Source organism: Protopterus annectens, chromosome 4.part1 (assembly GCF_019279795.1).
Source record: "Protopterus annectens isolate FY-2018-M chromosome 4.part1, PAN1.0, whole genome shotgun sequence".
NCBI classification, from domain to species: domain Eukaryota; kingdom Metazoa; phylum Chordata; order Ceratodontiformes; family Protopteridae; genus Protopterus; species Protopterus annectens.
Window position 1 is genome coordinate 556253831 of NC_056734.1, and position 18241 is coordinate 556272071.

Consider the following 18241-nt stretch of genomic DNA (forward strand, 5'->3'; position numbering starts at 1 on the left):
AAGCAAGGATGATGGGGATGCATATCATTTGCCTGTCCGGTAAAGGGGTAGTGTCCTGAATGGACACAGCTTCAGGAATTTCTTCAGCAGATAAGATAGAATCAGCAGAAACCAAATCTGACAATGCCAATAAGCAATTGTAAGAATGACTCTGGCTTTGTATAACTTTTCTTTCTGGCTGAAAATCGTCATTAGAGGAAATAGGGAGAAGTATATAGGAGTCCAGAGGTCATTTGTGAGAACAGATCATCTCTGGAGCATTTCCTTAGACTTTGAGGATGGAAAAATAGCTGCTTCAGCTAAGAATGTCTAAGGATGCAAAGATATCAGAGAAATGTTTGTCTCGCATTTGGAGCTACTTCTGAGCTTCTAGAGAACTGCCTGAGAGACTACTTATGACACATCAGCAAGCAACATCTGAATCTGTTTGCTGCAGAACCGGACACCCCAGCACTGTCATTTTCCTTCAGAAAACAATCAGATTGCAGGGCCCCTCCCACATCCTCATGATTTCTCAACAAAAGGGAAAACACCAGGTCTCCTCTTATTTGTTGAGGTCATAAACCACTAGCATGTAGTCAGAGCAGATGACAATCACATCCTGAGAAGGGAGTCCTGATAGGGAAAGGAAGCCTCAGCTGTGGAATATTGATTTGCAAAACAGATTTATAAGACACCTAGACTTTCTGCACCATCTGCCTATTGTAATGCTCCCACCCTAGGTCACATGTCTGTGTAATGCTGCCATGGGAAAGAGTAACTGAAATATGTTCTGCATAGTATGATTTGGCAGATTTATCCACCACTAAAGTTGCTGCATACATGATCTAAAAATTTGAAGTTGATGAGATAAGGGTTCTGATATATGGGACCTCTGGGGCATGAGTGCCCACTGCTGGAATGTGAACTCTGCTGTGAGGAAATATTAGGACAGGTGCATTCATGAGGATGGCATAGTGGTGCAGTGGTTAGTGTTGTCAGCTCACAGCAAGAGGTTCTCTGGTTCGATTCCAGGCTGGGGTGCCTTCTGTGTGGAGACTGCATGTCCTCCCTGTGTTCACCTGTGTTTTCTCCGGGTCCTCCAATTTCCTCCCACATTCCAAACAGATGCAGTAGGTGGATTGGACACTCTAAATTTGCCCTAGGTGTGAGTGTGTGCATACAAATGTGTGTGGTGCACCCTCTGAGGAGGGTTGGGCCTTGGGTTAGCAATCTGAGCCCATAAATCCCATAACTGCTACAGGAACAGCAAGCACTGAAATGTGCTCATTGCCGAATATACCACATGTTGCATAAAAGGGAAAGAGAGAAAGACTTCATGAGACACAGCGTTTTGATGTACAATCTATCTGTAACCCTGCTGTAGTTCAGTTATGACAAAGACTGTAGAGTATGGAGCAGCAGTTGCATTGTTGCCTCACAGCAAGAGGTTCTCCGGTTAAATTCTCAGCTGGGATGCCTTCTGTGTGGAGTCTGCATGTCTTCCTTGCGTCAATGTGGGTTTCCTCCAGGTGCTCTAGTTTCCTTCCACATCACAAAGACATGTGTCTGGAGCGTTTCTTCCTGGGCGTCCGCTGAAAATTGGCTTAATTCCAAGCTGGATTTTGCCAGTAAACAAATAATAAATAAATAAATAAAAATAAATATAGTAAAAGGACAGTATTCACTTTATTGGAAGACATGCCCTGCAATGAAAAGTGTCCAAATTGCAACTGAGTGTAGAGACTGATCACCAACCATTAGTGACAATTTTGAAAAAGCCAATTCATACAGCCCCAGAACGATTGCAATGCATGATGTTAAAATTGCAAAAGTGCAATTTCAATATTGTTTACAAAAAGGGTAAGCACTTGTACCTGCTGATGCTTTGTCACATGTACCCAGACAAACGACACAGCAGTATGAAGATGAAACAGCAGACTTTGAAGTTACGGAAGTCAGAAATATTTCATCATCACAGCTTGATGAACTAAGAAATCACACAGCTTCAGACCCAATTGTCCAGAAGCAGGAATACCTTATCAGTCAAGGATTGCCAGCATGACAAACTAGTTTACCACCTGACATACAGCAGTATTTTCCTAACTGAGATGAGCTCATGATGGAAAATGGAATCATCAGGAAAGGTCAAAAAGTGGTAATTCCTAGAGCAGTACAACAGGAATATATCGAAAATTTGCATCATGGTCACCCAGGTACTGATTCAACCAAAAGAAGGGCAAGAGGCATTGTATTTTGGCCTTCTGTGTCCAAAGATATAGAGAAGGAAACTCTAGCATGTTCAATTTGCAACAGCACCAAACCACATCAACAAAAAGAACCACTTCAGCTACACCAAATTCCTGAATTACCATGGTCAACAGTTGCTACAGATATTTTCGAATGGAATGGTCAGCATTACTTAGTGTTAGTAGACTCTTACTCAAATTGCTTAGAAATTGACCTACTTCCTAACTTGATGTCCAGCACTGTCATTACAAAATTGAAGAGACATTTTTCTGGCAATGGTAGTCCGAACAAAGTCATGTCTGACAATGGTGCACAGTTTACAAGGTCAGCAGTTTAAGCAATTTGCTGAGTCTTGGAATTTGGCTGGGATAAACTCAGTAGACCTGAGTATCCACAATCCAGTGGGTTAGCTGAACTTGCAGTTCAGAGTGCAAAACGTTTGTTGAGGAAATCCAAGAGAGATGGTACCGATGTTTTTCTTAACTTACTCAATCTCAGAAACAGTCCTTGAGATGACTTGCTTGGTTTGCCTGCTCAGAGATTGATGTCCAGACAGACATGAACAACTGTACCAATCAGTAAAAAATTGTTAATACCAAATGCAAAGAACAACAGAGTGGCCAAGGCTCAACTTTCAAGAAAACATCAGTCACAAAAGTTGTACTGCAGTAAGACAAGTAACATCTAAAGGATACGACTGATTGGAATCATGAAGAATATTTATGAGGAACTGAGATCTTGCATCATACAATTGGAAGGAATGGATTTCAGATAGAATCAAAGACGTGTTACCTGTCTCTGAACCAGTGACACAGCAGATTGCTTGTGCTGATAACTCTAATTCCCACAGCGACTCTACACCTGTTCACATTCAAAAGAACAGTGTGCTTCCTTCAAATAATTTTGATGTAATCCCTGAGGTTCCAGTTGTGAAAGAATCCTCATATACTTTACCTGTTGCTAAACCCAGTCAAAGTTTCTATGTTACCAGATAAGGCAGAATTTCCAGACCCAATCCAGAATACACAGCGACTTGGAATTGGTTGATATATTGTCTAGCTCTCAAAATGCCTTTGTTCTCCTTTTTGCATGCCAAACAAAATTAAAGAGGGAGGATGTAGATCAGTGTGTATATCATACCTAGTCAGCCACTGTAGTCAGAGAGCATGTGCATATAAGTTACTGAGCATATGCGAGATCAGTGCTATTTTGTATAGTCAGTCAGTGTGAATGCTAGCTTGAATGGAGATGCAAGTGAGTATGTTTGAAGTAATGAGTCAGTCAGTAAGTGTATGAAGTTCGAAATATATGTTCCAGTTACAGCTCCTGATTTGTTCATGTACAATAAAAGACTTGAACCCATTCCATGCCTCAGTATTTCAACCAAATACACGAGACGTGACAAACTGCAACTTTGCAAGCCAGACTGTAATACCAAACGTGTGGAATATTCTGATCAAGGATCTCTTACCAAACAGCTAAAATACGAACCAAAGGATCAGCCAGGAGCCAGTCATCTGTATATGGGAAAATCCTGGCTGCTTGCAACCTATAGCAGGCTTCTGTTATGGGTGTGCATTTGGTAAATTCCTTAGGGTCTTAAAGGAGTCTAAACATAAGCATCCAGAAGTAGTAATGATCATCTCCTACCTGAAATTAGAAATACCTCCTTAACTCCTTGGTAAGGTTGATATGGAGGTTGGAGTTGTTGATGTCTGCAAAGTACATTCTGTCTCTTGCTTACAGGCATAGGACTGCCTGTAGTGTGACCACACAAAAGGTTTCCTTGAAGATAAGTGTGTTTAAACTAGTATAGTTACATGTGGTCAGTGCACTGGTTGTGCAGCTTAAGAGTGAAAGTTTAATGTTGTGGTGCATTTCACTGCAATGTGCTGTATTGTGAGAACCAAGGGTACAATATTTGGAGATTTTTCCCTTTTCTTGCCAGTGGTGTGACTGTGGAGTTGGCATTTATAATTTCGGCGGGGGGGGGGGGTGAGAGAGACTTGCCACCCCCACACACAACCAAAATAGGAGATACAGGGGGGGGGTCTTGCCATTGTAAAAAAGTGGGGGGAGGTTAGGCTTTTCTATGTGTCATTTTTGGTATTTAATTTTCTCTAAATGATGAAAAAAAAATAGATTGTTGATGGATCATAGGTAAACTGCTTAAATCACTTTGATCCCAAACTGACCTGACGTCATTTACTATGTTTGGCATCAGAAGTACTATGTTACAAAGCCCTAACCCATTCTGATCTTACGGGACCTATTGGACGAGTCATCTTTTTTTTTCTCTTGAGTAGGTTGAGCATTGTCCCCATTGCATAAATGTTTTGATGGTGTTGGATGTCTAGTCACTCAGTAGCCAGACAGGTTCAGTTTCAAAAGTAATCCTAAATGCTGTATTTTCTAGATGGGAGTGTACTTATCCACTTGCTTGCTGTGATGGATTCCCTTACAGACAGGCAAAAGAAAAGATTACCCCCAACTGACTACAGAATGGGAGAGTTACAGACAGGCAAAAGAAAAGATTACCCCCAACTGACTACAGAATGGGAGAGTCAAGCATGGTCGCAGAAATGCTGTTCTCTGGCTCTGGCCAAGCCAATGACTTCTTGTTGCTCATCAAGGACCTTGCACTTAGGCTTGAAACCAAGCTAGATATTGCCTTGGTTATTAGGTTTCTTCCCAGCTTGACGGTGATTGTTCTGCAATATGCATAACTCTCAACTGTCAAGAGTTTTGCAGAATGTCCAGATTTTTGCTTCATATTTTTGATTTGTTTCTCATAAAATTACTGCTTCCTGCAAATGTTTGCCAAATCCTTGAGGACTGACATCAGAAAATAAAGACATTTGAGTTTCAGACTTCATACCCTTCAGAAAATGTATGCTAGTGAAAAATCTGCTGTTCTGTTAACTTTGTAAGTTTGCCCCCCATTATTTATGGCTTGGTCAGATTTCTTTCTTTAAGACATTGAAAGGTTTGGCTGTATGTCAAGCCTGAACCACATCTGGTACTATGTCCTCTGTGTCCTTGAATAGAAATGGTAAGGTAGCTACAATTTTATGTCAACAACCATGAAGGTCTTTTCTTTCTTCTCTATGCTTTCTAGGTGTCCCATACTTTCTGGATGGAAAATACAGAGATCTTTGTAGGGTCCAGTTGTTAACATCACCTTCATATCATTAGAAAAGTCAGTCAAATGAATGTTGGTTCTATGCAATGCCAGATGCGATGGCTCTGGACAGACCTTCTGGAACATTATAAAGGATGCACATCATAAGGCTGTCATATTACAGACAACTGAGGATTGGGATAGGAGTTTATCCTTTATGGCCCCAACCAGCAGCTACAGAATTGTATGGGACATTTTGTTTTGTTGCCATACTTAAAACTCAGCATATGCATCACATGATTTAGGGCCCAGAGAGTGAAGGTAGGGGAAGTGTATATCCACTTTCCTTGCTTGTCCTTCATCCTGGATTCCTTTTCTTAGTAATCTAGAGTTAGGTTTTGGAACTTCAGAGCCATTTTAAGAGTTGCCATAGGGATGAAGATGTCTCTTCTCACCTTTGAAGGGAAATTGGCCAGGCATAAAATGGCATATAAGGGCAGCTAGTCTGGTACTTGCCTATGAACCTTTTAAACATGGAAGTCTCCAACCAAAAATTACATTCTCTCAGGGGTCAAGGGATGCAGTTAGCCTTCTTAGAGACTAGGGCAATTGCATTTTTGTTTTCCCAAACAACCTTGCTGGCTTCTTCAGGATGTCAACCAGCAGAAGTAACAACCAAGAGAACTTCTGGGTAGCCCTACAGGCCTTTTGGAGCCTCCTCTGTTGGGAAAAGGATAGTACATCATTGGCCCATCTCCTTCATTGGTATATTAGTTCTAAGTACTTCCCAAAACTGAAGTCACCCACAGGGTTACAGGAAGTCAGTATCCTCCTCATCAATGAATTTTGGAGGGGGAAGATATCAATGACAAGAAAGGGACCATCTCTGGTGCAGAACTCATGATGAGAGATTTCAGAAGGACTATGGGCTGTCTGATGGGTTCAACCAGAGACTGTTCCAGTATATTAAGTTTTGGCATTAATGTTTGGACAAATGACATTGGGAACAACCACTGCAGGGGTACTTGCTGATTCAACATCAATATCGTCTTAGAGAATTGCACTGATGTTGAGAGAGACACAGCAATCAAAAACACTTGGACCATTACAATTAGGACATAAATCAGCTCTGAAAGGGCTGGTATTAACAGCAAAATTCTGCCCCCTGACATCCGTATAAAGAATACCAATGGTGCTGACAGCAGCGCTATCAACAAAGTCAATATCCTGCTAACACCAAATGGCAGGAGCATGAAATTATCCATTTGTTACATATGTACATTTTTTATAGTCCTCAAGTCTGACAGGAACTTAAGGGGTGCCAGACTGGGGAAATACATGGGACACCAGAATGATTAGCTATGGTACTACTAAAATTGACCTCATAGTGCTCAATGTCTATAACCAATAAAATGTTGGTCATTCCAGATACAATCAACGGAGACAAAAACTTGAAGCAACACTTTTTATTAGACTCTTTCATCCAATGTATATTGCTTTCATTAGAATAATAAAAACTAAGGGTTAAACAACTGTTTCAATTGCATAATCAAATCACGTTATATTAATTGATTATAATCGCATGACAGTGCATACAAAATTCTAAAAAGTCCAAAATTACAGCTACGCAATCTTAACCAAATTAATATATTCAAATCACTTGTTGTGTACAAGTACAAGTAAAATGTGTATTTATAAATCATCAATCCCATTTTTTCCCATTTTCTACATGTGATCAGGGTGTCATGACTATCTTTACTCAATGTATTTTTCTTACCTTATTTGTCATTCATAGGTTAAGCACTAGGCTAACTGCCCTTGTGGTCCATTTTAAGCCTAGCCGATTTCCTTTGGTGAGAATTAAACCCTGTACCTCATGTCTGATAAGTTGACACCTTAACCATTATACCAGTCCCCTGACTACTGCAGGTCTTCTCTCACACAACCCATCCACCTCCTTGCTGGATGCCCTCATTTTGTTTTGCCTTCTTCCTGTCTGTCCCAAACCTTCTTCACCAGAGTGCCTTCTGTTCTTCTGCACATGTGCCCAAACTACAGTATTCTCTTCTCTTTGACGTTTTCTGCAACTGGAGCTACTTTGGCTTCTGCCCTTATGTCCTCATCTGTCCTACAGTATGCATCTCACCACCCATGTCTGGCACTTCATCTCCATCACCTCTAGATTCCTTAACTGCTCTGCCATTATTGATCAGGTTTCTAAAGTATACAGTAATACTGGACACACCACTGTTTTGTATACCTTACTTTTCAGCTTCTTTCAATGAAAAGCACTGTTACTGCATATGGATTCAAAACACCATTCCTTTATTGTTAAAATCTCCAGGTATTGTTAAAATCTCCAGGTATATCCTTAAAAAACAGTTGATTGAGCGCTTTCTTCCCTCTAAAGCAGTTACTCACATGTTTTCCAGTCATGTTGGTATCCATTTTATGTCTATATAGATCTCTCTCAGTTCCATTGTTAGTATTGAGCCCATTGTTTAGACTCTCCAGCTGTTGTACCTTATATTCCTTCAATTTTGGTCTCGCCCCCATTCTAATAGATTCCGCTACCTCTCCGTTCGAGTTGGGACCCCCCTCTGCTCCTTGCAGACTTTTTGAAGTGAAATTTGTGTCCCTAATCCGTAGCATAGTGTCTCGCTCAGACTTCTCTTTCCCCGCCTGTTTGTCGCTCGTCTCCAAGCCTATAACATCACTTTTGGGTGATGAACAGCGTTTCCTTTTGGAATGAAACACTTCGTTTTGACTTTCTGGTTGAGTAATGAGCTCAATCAACCTAGTGAGCTCTCCTTTAACAATCGCAAGTTCCGAATGAACTCGGTCCAATTCCTCTCGCTGTATAGGGGAAAAAATAGTCAGCATGCCCTCAAATGAATCCATACCACTGTCTGGCTCCACAAGTCCACTATTAATAACCAAAAGAAGCCAATCAGTGCTACTAGTCCACAAATCACTCAATGAAAAGCACTGTTACTGCATATGGATTCAAAACACCATTCCTTTATTGTTAAAATCTCCAGGTATTGTTAAAATCTCCAGGTATATTCTTAAAAAACACTTGATTAAGCACTTTCTTCCCTCTAAAGCAGGGATTTCATCAGAATCTAACTTTTTCCCTCCAAAATTTCCCCTTAAATAGTAAATTACATCATTAAGAACTGATGACTCATCCTATTGACATTAATAAAAATCTTTTAAAATTACAAAAAATTCAATATACAAATAGTCAATGCAAAATACATATCCTAAAAATACTTATAACTATAAAAAATGAATAAATATGTCTAAACAATTTATATGTGTATGTATATACATTTTTCTATGAAACTTTATTTCATTAATTCCACTTTTTTGTGTATTTTTTGTTTTGTTTTTATGTCGGCAAGACATAAAGACATTTAAGGGACAGGATTTATGAGCACACTTACCAAATATTTACTAAAAATTTAAATAATGCTTTGTGTAAACATTCTACAAATTGCTCTGGTTTCTTAGGTTTTGAATTTGCCATCTTAGAGAAGGTGCTAAAAAACCCCAGAGGGGGTAATTTTAGAAGCTATATAGAAGAGAGAGAGCTAAGATGGCAAATTATGTTGCAAGCAAGCCAAGCCCCTGGGCTAAACAAAGTTATTTCTATTAAGCCCTTGTTATACAAAAAAGTGGAAATAATGAAATAAAGTTTCATAGAAAAATGTATATACATACACATATAAATTGTTTAGACATATTTATTAATTTTTTATAGTTATAAGTATTTTTAGGATATGTATTTTGCATTGACTATTTGAATATTGAATTTTTTGTAAGTTTAAAAGATTTTTATTAATGTCAATAGGATGAGTCATCAGTTCTTAATGATGTAATTTACTATTTAAGGGGACATTTTGGAGGGAAAAAGTTAGATTCTGATGAAATCCCTGCTTTAGAGGGAAGAAAGCACTCAATCAACTGTTTTTATGGATATACCTGGAGATTTTAACAATACCTGGAGATTTTAACAATAAAGGAATGGTATTTTGAATCCATATGCAGTAACAGTGCTTTTCATTGAGTGATTTGTGGACTAGTAGCACTGATTGGCTTCTTTTGGTTATTAATTTTCAGCTCCTTTGGCATTCTTCTTTCATACACTAACCCTGACACTCTTGTGCCAGTTGGCTGCAGCCCCTCTGATTCTAACTTTGATCTCTCCATTCACACTTCCCTTATCCTCAACCACCCCTCTCAGATACCATCTCTCTCGACTTCCTAGTGCAAGACATATGGACAAAACCTGAGAAAATGGGGGGACAAAGGCCCAAAAATAGGGATTTTAAATATTGCTCTTATTACACTATTTTCCTTCTATGTCACATCACAGCTTTTTTCTGAATTTCCTCATTTGCTGCCATTACAATGGTCTTATCTATATTCAGTTTCATCCCATGTGCCTTCAGTTTTGCATTCCATTCCACTATCCTTTGCTTAAGATCTTGTTCAGAGCCTTCCTGTTATGCCACATCATCTGCATAAAGCAGTTTTGTTGATCTTTCCCTTCTGACCTATTTCCTAATGTAGTTAATCACCAGTATGAATAGCAGTGGGCTCAGAGTTGACCCCTGATGCACTCCCACTCCACTAGGAACAGTTCCATGAGACTGAACACTGTTTATACTAGAGTCAGTGGTTCCTTGTACATAGCCTGCACTAATTCTAACAAAAATTTCTGGGATTTTGAACTACTGCAGGACTGCCCAAACCAGCTTTCTTGGGAACTGTTCATATGCTTTCTCTAAATCTGGAAATGCCCAGTTGGACTCTTTCCTCAACTCTAGCTTCTTCTCAAGTATCTGTTTCACTGAAAACATCCAGACAGTTGTGCTGCATAATGATCCGAATTCGAACTGCTCATCTTCTTTTCTACTGCTCAGTGCATTCATTTATCAATCACCCTCTCCGGGACGTTCATGTGATAGGAGTTGGATGCCTCTGTACTGCCCACATTTGTGAATGTCCCCTTTGTTCTTGAGCACTGGCACTAGTATGCCTAGTCTCCAATCATCTGGAACATGTCTTTCTCTCCATACTGCTATGATCACCCTTAGCATCCACTTTCCCACTATCTCACTCAACATCTTGATCATGTTTGCCGTGTCCTCATATGATCCTGTTGCTTTCCCTGATTTCATTTTCCTTAGTGCTGTTCTTACTTCTTCTAGGGTGGGCTTCTTCTCTTCCTTCATCATAGGCTGTGTCTGGGTCAGTAGAAGTTCTGTGAGGTTTTCTTCCTTCAGAAGCTGCTGGAAGTACTCCTTCCATCTGCCTTTTATGTCATGTGGACTAGTGAGCAGGTTGATGATGGCATTCCTTATGAAGGGTGTCTCAATATCTTCATTAACTTTTTGTCTTTGCTCTGAAAACTGATATAGTTTCTTTGTGCAATCTGTTGAGTCATTTTCCAGAAGCTGGTACAGTACCACTGAGGCCTTGTTCTTCGCTAATGCAACTGCTCTCTTTTCCTCTGTTAGTGAAACAATATTCCTTCTTATTATTGTCCATCTTTTCTATTTCCCACATTTTCCTGCCCTCCTTCTTTCTTTTGATGACTTCCTGGACTACTGCATTCTACCACCAGCTTTTCCTATTTAACTTCTTTCTATACCTGGCTCGGTAGTTTTCACACATGCTATTTTGAGGCACTGCTATTCTTCTTCCATGCCACCGAGGGGTGCTAGAGCTCTGAATAATTCCTTGAATTGCTGTGCTTTCCCTCCAGTCAACTTCCAGATCTTTAGCCTGTTCTCTGTTGAGCTTGGAGCCTTCTCTGACCACTGCTTGTAGCTAATTGTGGAACCAGTGGGTTATGCTGTGGGATGAATGTTTCACTGAGAATGACTTTGCAATCACTGATTCTACCCTACTGCCCTTTCCTTACTAGGAATAACTCAACCTGAGTTGTATGTTGGACATACAAGTAGGCAGTCTTGCGTGTGTCCCTCTTGCTGAATCATGCGTCTGTCACTATCAAGCCATTTGCCAGACAGAAGTCTAGAATGGCCTCTCCTTTTTTACTGTTGCCCCACCTAAGTGGACCCAGGCACTCCTCATATCTTGTTCTGTCTGTCCTGATATGTATATTCAGGTCACCCATTATCAACACAAATTCCTGTTTTCCTGCTTTATCTAGGAAGCCCTGCAACTACTTTTTGCATGCACTCTTTTCCTCACTGCCACAGGGTTGTGGGGCATAGTTTGAGATTATGTACAGTGTCTTATTCTTACTGGTGGAGTCTGATAGCCATGAGTCTGTCACTAATTCTGATGACATCCTTCACTGTCTTCTGATGTCTCTATCTCACCACAATTCCTCTTCCTAAGTAATAGACTCTGGATCCCAAGCTGCTCTTCCCTTCCATCTTGTCTTCTGCATGCATAGGATTTCCAGCCTCCTCTTTACCATCATCTGCATTCTGTCAGTGAACTTGCATTATGTATGGCATAGTTCATGTTTGGCAGGTTGATTGGTTTTACGTCCATCTTTCATTTATAACCCAAGCTGGGATACTAGGCACTAACCAGCCAGCAGCTTATTGACCCAGGGCTAGGCTTTATGGTAGGAACTAGGGAAAAAAGGGACATATACCCCTCTCACCATTAGCTTGGGTCCTCAACCACCAGCAAATAGTCAATGAAACTGAATCACCTAGAGACATATTTTATGCCACTGAGTGGCTGGCCCTGCACAGCTATGATCCATGTTTTCCAACGCAATTGTTCTATACAACTGTTTCCACTATAGGGCACAATCTATAGTCTCTGCTACTGCCCAAAACCCCATGTTTGAGTACGTCTGAGATAGAAAACACTCAGCATGTTTTTTTTTTGGTGGGGGGGGGGGGTGCACACAGAGACACAGGGAAAACATGCAAACTCTTTGCAGGCATTGATCAAGATCAAACCTTATACCTTGGAAGCAAGCACTTTAACCATTATACCAACTCATTTCTTGTATTTGCAAATGCATAGTTTAAAAATATATGTAACACAGTACAAAAACCTTAGGTTTTGCTGCCCTTAACTTTAAAATAGCATTAATAATAATAAGCTCATTTGGACCATGGGGGTGCCAGCATTAGATCTTAACTGCAAAAGTTGTCCTTTATATTCCAGTCTTGTTTCCCAGCAACAGTTCCTTTACAGCAAATTTTCAGCAAATAGAGGGAAAAAAAACAAAAAGGATACAGGAGGTATAAAACAGAAAATGTTTAATAAACCCAAAAGCTTTTTATGCAAAAAGCCATGATTCTTCCCTGAAAATGTCAAATGGCAATCTGTGGTAATTTTTTTTTTTTTTTATCAATAAGGGAACATTCCAAGGAAAATATGAGAATGCGTGTTTTGTGGGTTATGCACAAAGGTGCTTGGCAGTCTGGGAAAGTCTTGCCTGCTGAGTGGTCCTAATGTTTGAGTCATACCTCTCAACTGTATAGATTTTTGTAGAATATCCAGATTTTTGCCTCATATATTTGGTCTTTTTCTCATAAAACTGTGTTTTATTGGCAAATCATTGAGGGTTGAAGTCAGAAAATAATGACAGACATTTGACTTTCAGACTTCATATCCTTCAGAAAATTAATGCTAATACCAAGCCTATTATTCTATCAACTTTCTAAGTTTGTAAGAGCAATATTTAAAAATTGTCCCATTTTTGGGGCCTTTGCCCCCCCCCCCCATTATTTATGGCTTTGTCCAGATTTCTTGTTCTAAGTTAAGAGATATGTATCTGACATTCTTAGTCCTCATGCTACAGATCACTGACCTTGTCTTTCCTATGATCAGGTAAGACAAGGTCAATCATCTGACATTCTTAGTCCTCATGCTACAGATGATTGACCTTGTCTTACCTGATCATAGGAATGCTTATAAGAAAATGCAGAATAATTTCAATATTTTATAAAATGTAGCTATGTCCACGCTGAATGCTTGAAATGGAGATTTATTGGAGTCAATAAGTACAGTATGAATACCCAACATGGTCAAATCAAAGTGCTTACCTGAGATCAAAGTATTTATCTTTAAAAATTATATTAGTTTTCCACTTCTTCTGAGTTTTCTGTTACCTACAAATGGTGATTTGAGTGTGTTGGATTTGTCATTGTGTGTCACTGCACCAGAAAAAACATTTTTTTTTTTGTTTTGGTTTTGGTCTTCATTATGAATACCCTTTATTTCATTAATTTCATTAAGTTATAGTGATTAAAATCTAAACTCCATGCAAACACATTTATCTGAAAAGAACTGTGCAAGCTCCTCACATCTAGCAAAAGGTAAAACTCTAGAAGTCATTAAATATGCTGAGTTGCACAACTCACCCAGGACTCAAAAGAGCTCTGTTGGATGGTTTGATGCAGCAGAGAACCCACAGGAAATGAATATTGTCTTCTTACTTGATGTTTCTAACTGGTATGATACATAATGTTTGAGCTTGTCCTCAAGTAGATTCCTTCTATAACTCGCAAACTCCAACCTAAGCTGCACATCATACAGATGTCCTAGTCAAACCACCTCTTCCCAGTCATGATAGGTTTTGGGCACATAATGATTTTTGCTTGTCTAACCTCTGTGACTAACATATTCCATATTTTCTTTGCCCTAACTTTCAAAAGTATCTTACGTATGGTTTTAGTGTCTGTGGGCACCTTGAATATAAGCTTATTATTCCTGGTTAATCTGTCAAGGTTTGCAAAACGGATTTCTAAGTTAGACTTTATGAGTGAGTATCTCAACCATTGATATACCTAGAGTTAATTCAGTAGTCTGTAATGCATTGAAAATAAGTTTAGCTTGCAAAGATGCTCCTCATACCTTAGATTGAATATTGACCAAATAAGTCTTTGTGTACTTCCTCTGTACCCTTTTGATTCATTTAATAGCTTCTTCAGTAGAAGCTGACTCCATACACCAAGTTTGGTCCTATGACATTTTTATATATAAGAAGCAATAGTTCGCTACTCCTAGATGTAATCAGGCATGTGATGGTTTACAAAACTCCATCACATTTCCTAACACTCTTACTCACAAGTCTGCAGAATTCTTGCATTTTGTAATGAGGCAATTCTGTAGCCCATGTGGATATCCAATATTCCTATTACCAAGGTGCATTTCACTGCATTTTTTTGCCATTACAGGACACCTTATTTAGTTTTGCCCACATGGAAAGTGCATAAACATACTTTTATAGAGACGACTGATCAGCAATATTTGATACAAGGCCAGCAATTTTTATATCATTTTAAAATGTAGCTACCTAACAATTCCTAAAGGAATGTGTATCAGCCGAGTGGCTTTATAAGAGGATGAAGTACGATGGAGAAAATACAAAAAAAACATTTCTTGGTATTTGTAGATGATGTGATATGAGATCTACAAAAGCAGGATAGCCTACCAGATGATGATGATGATGATGCTAAGGTTGATGCAGTAGTGTTCCACTGTGCAAGGGATTATAAGACCTCTTGCATTCATTTTTTTTTCAGTAGACTGAGAAACAGCAGCCAGGGAGAGATACACTTTGGTAAGATGAATAGTACAGTTGTGTAAATAACCTTACCATAACATCAGATGTAGATGTCTGAATGATCAGTGCTGCAGTAGCTTTAGCTATATGGGTTATATCTTGCATAGGATTTAACAGCCAGCCAGCTTCCAAAGCTTCAGTGCACCTTCCAATTGCCCAGTAAGTCAGTTCGAGCTGGGCTGGCTACAAAGACAAATTGGGTGCCAAGCCCTTCAGTACTTTTATACCACAGAGACAGCGAGGCTGAGCCCTGAAAGGACAGTGCTAGTAATAACAAAAAATGCATGTCCACACCCTGGCATAAACAATACACTAGAAATCAAAGGGAGTGGAAAGAGGGAGCGGCTACTGCAGCAGTGCTCATTCGAACATCTACTGTTATGGTAAGTTACTTTCACAGTTGTACTATGTTCATCACATTGATCACTGCTGCAGTAGCCTTAGCTATATGGGTAGATTACCCTAGCTTGCTACATTTGGGTGGTGGAAGGAGAAGATTTCAGGACCCCATGGAGAAAGGTTCTAGCAAGGCCTGATTTAGATCTAGGGAAGAAATCAAAGTTATATTAGCTTTGTAAATGTATATACAAAGGACCAGGTTGCAGCTTCTAGAATACTTATAGAAACTGTTTCCAAAAAGCCAATGATGAAGCCAAGGCCCTGGTAGAGTGGGCCTTGACTCTGCCTGGAATAGTTTTGTTGTGGTGAGAATAGCAAAAGCTAATAGCCTTAGATAATCATTTAGAAATAATGTTTTGACACAGTATGTCCTTCTTCTTATGTTTACAAGAACAATTGATCCAAAGATCTGAAAGATTTAGTTCTATCAAGATAGTACCTGAATTGTCTGTGGGCATCCAAGGTAATGACAATTCTTTCTCCCTCATTTTTAGCTTCAGGATCGAAAATGGACAGATGGATAGGTTGGAGTAAAGTAAAGTAGGATACCACTTTAGGCATAAAAGAAGGATTAGCTCTCAAAGAATCCCTGTCTCTATGGAAAATGAGATAGAGTTGACTAACAATAAGACCTTGCAACTCAGATATCCTTTTTGCAGATGTCAGAGCAATCAGTAAAACTTTTTTCCATGTTAAGAACCTTATATCAGCCAGGTTAGCTGCTTTAAATGGAGTAAATGTTGGTTCTATAATACAAAATTAAGATCCCAAAGAGATGCCACCTGTATAGGGAAGAGCCTGACAAAATTATTATGGAAGAATGAAGGCTGTGGATAGTAGTGTGGTCTACTTCTGTTTTCAAGAAAATTATACAGAGTTGTGTACTGAGGCTGGACCTCTACACATTATATTCAGACTGTTTACCATTTAAAGAAAAATCTTTATTATTAAAAAAAAGAACTAGGATTTATTAAAGTTATTAAAACATATGGCATTGCCTGTTTCAACTTAAGAGAAATTACAATACTTTTTATATTTCTTTCACAGGTCTGCCACATGCTATATATAAACCTTCTGCTCATGAACATTTACAGTTTCTGTGCTCAAGTGTAAGCATATGATTTTAAAAAGGATATTGGAGTCATCTTTTTGGTCGGAGCTTCATTACTTATTCAAAAGGTAGGGTTGTTAATATACTGATTTATAAACTACATCTTATTGATTTAAGTTTCAACATTAAACAGGGCATTCTGCAAAAGGAGAAAGGTGGAAATCATATAATGATTAGAAAAAAAAAAATAAGCTACAGGTAACAATTTAGCAAAAGACAGAATATCAGTCCATAACAATATTATCTTGCGGATGTCCAAAAGCTACATTTTGTCTCTATGAACTGCAAATTTAATGTTTCTGTCTAAAGAGTTCCCTGAAATCATGCAAGCTTGTCAAGTGAAAGGGCCTGTAAGGTCCAAAAACGTCCTAGAAATGTTTTCTTTTGTTATAGTTAATAAAGCATTTGTGTGCCAAAAAAGTCTTAGCTACAGACCCATCTGAAAAATTGGGCAGCAGACTAAAGTAAAAATTGTAGATCAGACTTTACAAATGAAGAAGACATTTTCTATAAGACTGCATGTCTGAAGTCTTGGTACAGACTCACTTTTTATAAACTGAGACAATAGAATAAAGCAAAGAACACAGACCTGGCATTAAAAATGAAGAAGTGACTTCCTTTAAGACTGCATGCTTGAATTATTTTTTTATTTAATATGTATTATTAATTTCCATATACAATTTCTGTTCTCTTGTTAATCTTGTGACTGAATATAAACATTCTGCTACCATCCATACTTTCTGTAATCCAAAAAACAATGTTCTCATTCAACTTATTAATTTTGTAACTAGAAGTTATACCACCCTCCTGCTTTTTACCCACCCCAAAATGCATATCTGTTCCCTATTTCATCACCTTCATTTCTCATAGCACACTGGTTTGCTCAATCTCGTCTTTCTACTCACTGAGCAATTGCCCTCCTTCCCTTTCTTTCCTCTACCTGAATCACTTCTTCCCCATTTCATCTTCATCTTCCCTACCTTCCCTTGCCTAAACTGTTCCGTCACTACCCCCTCCTTTTTCTTCAATCTTCCCTTCATTTCATTTCCCCATAACCCCAGTCCTCAACGTCTGCAACTATCTATTAACCTTTATAACACTTACAGCTTCCTCTAGATTGGCATATCATGAGCCTATAATTATCATTTTCTTAATCCTTCTTGCTAAAAGGATTGCCTCTACCCATTACTCAAAATGCAACACTTCTGTCTCCGTCATAATCCAATTACCTAAAACTTCCATACATCTCCTACCTTCCTCTTGCACATCCTTTCCCACTCACCTGTCAATCTTTCTCACAAATCCTTAGCTTTCCTACAACTTAATCACAGATGGAAGTGACAGGGCCCTCCTTCTCAACCTCCTACTACTAGTCGTAATTCAGGTGACATTCCTCTTAAGCCTCACATGTTTTTTTTTTCCACCACCAATGACTAAGGCACATTTACATTTTGAACACATGGAATTCATCACCATTAGTGTCCTGCAGATCTTGTATCCACTCATTCCAATCTGCTTCCCATAAGCAGTGCTTTTACATCCTGTTTAACCCCTTAGATTGTTCAGTTTTGCCATAATTCGTAGATATTAAACCTTTTCTAACTTTACCTCACTCTCTCCATGGAATGCTCTCCTCTGTTACTTCTGCTGTCAGCATATTCCACCCCATCTGTTCCTTTCTGCCCAGCTCTGTTTCCTGATTATTTCCCTTGTTTGCCTAAATATCACCCATTACCCTTTCCCTAGACTAGAGTCACCCAGTAGCTCTTCAAATTTTTAAACCAGTCATCTTCACCTTTTACTT

At 39.0% G+C, this 18241-nt stretch overlaps 1 protein-coding gene across 2 annotated transcripts in view; it reads left to right on the forward strand.

Moving 5' to 3' along the window:
- Positions 1 to 18241, forward strand: part of LOC122800960 (G-protein coupled receptor 55-like) — a 529630-nt gene that overhangs the window by 380159 nt on the left and 131230 nt on the right. For both annotated transcript variants that reach the window (XM_044070365.1, XM_044070364.1), the window contains exon 2: positions 16374 to 16505. The gene's annotated coding sequence lies outside the window, so the exon portion shown is untranslated. The remainder of the gene's footprint in view (positions 1 to 16373; positions 16506 to 18241) is intronic.